We start from the raw sequence: 1,357 nt of genomic DNA, 5'->3' as shown, positions 1-1,357 counted from the left end.
CAGGAAGAGAGCTCTTATGCAACATTTTGATGTGCACTTCTTGAATAATTAATTGTACCTGGAAGGGGATGACTCGGTCAACCCCATCGTGATTTGTGTTTGTCTAATACAGGCTGTTTGTGCTTGTGCAATAGATGTTCCATGAGATATACCACAAAGAGTGCATTTAAGAATAAATCCTATAAACACAGAATTAAGATAGTTTTGCAACATCGCTCACAGTGCCTGAGATGGAAAAGCCCAATATCCACTAAAGAACACCATGGGTTTTTTTTAACCTTTGTCTCACAGCTACTGTAACAGGGGATGTAAATGACACTCTGCTGCAGAGAGCTGCTTCATGTCCACAGTGAGCCAGCCAAAATGTTGCTAAACATTTCTTAGTGGGAAAGATGGGCAACTGTAGCCTTGCCATCTGCGTGTGGGCCTCATACATTTCACTGTCTCAACAGATCCAGCAGCCACGCAGCCAGTGGAGAGGCAGGCGTGGGATCTGCATGCTCTGCGTGTATAAGCACTCCACACAAAATGAAACATCTTCAACAGATGTTCAACAGATCTTTGACAGCTAGCAGTGTTCCCCAGAGGTCAGTACTGGGTCCAGTCTTGTTCAACACATTCATCAGTGACCTGGATGAAGGGACAGGGGGTACCCTCAGCAACTTTGCTGATGATACCAAACTGAGAGGAGTGGCTGATATGCTGGAAGGCTGCACTGCCATTCAGCAAGACCTGGACAGGCTGGAGAGTTGGGTGGAAAGAGACCCAGTGAAGTTCAACAAGGGCAAGTGTAAGGTCCTTTACCTCGGGAGGAATAACCACATGCACCAGTACAGGTTAGGGGTTGACCTGCTGGAAAGCAGCTCTGAGTAGAAGGACCTGGGTGTCCTGGCAGACAACAAGTTAACCATGAGCCAGCAATGTGCCTTCATGGCCAAGCAGGCCAATGATATCCTGAGGTGCATTAAGAAGAGTGTGGCCAACAGGTCGAGGAGGTTCTCCTCCCCCTCCACTCTGCCCTAGTGAGGCCACATCTGGAGTACTGTGTCCAGTTCTGGACTCCCTGGTTCAAGAGAAAAAAGGAACTACTGGAGAGAGACCAATTAAGGGCTACAAAGACAATTAGGGGACTGGAGCATCTCTCTTCTGAGAAAAGTCTGAGACACCTGGGTCTGTTTAGCCTGGAGAAAGAGAAGACTGAGCGGGGATCTGATCAATGCTTATCAATATCTAAAGAGTGGGTGTCAAGAGGCAGGCGCTTTTCAGTGGTGTCCAGTGACAGGACAAGGGGCAACAGGCACAAACTGGAACACTGGAAGATTCACCCGAACATGAGGAAAAGCTTCTTTTGAGGATG

Source organism: Buceros rhinoceros, unplaced genomic scaffold (assembly GCF_000710305.1).
Source record: "Buceros rhinoceros silvestris isolate BGI_N320 unplaced genomic scaffold, ASM71030v1 scaffold801, whole genome shotgun sequence".
NCBI lineage: Eukaryota > Metazoa > Chordata > Aves > Bucerotiformes > Bucerotidae > Buceros > Buceros rhinoceros.
Note: the sequence above shows the minus strand (reverse complement) of the source record.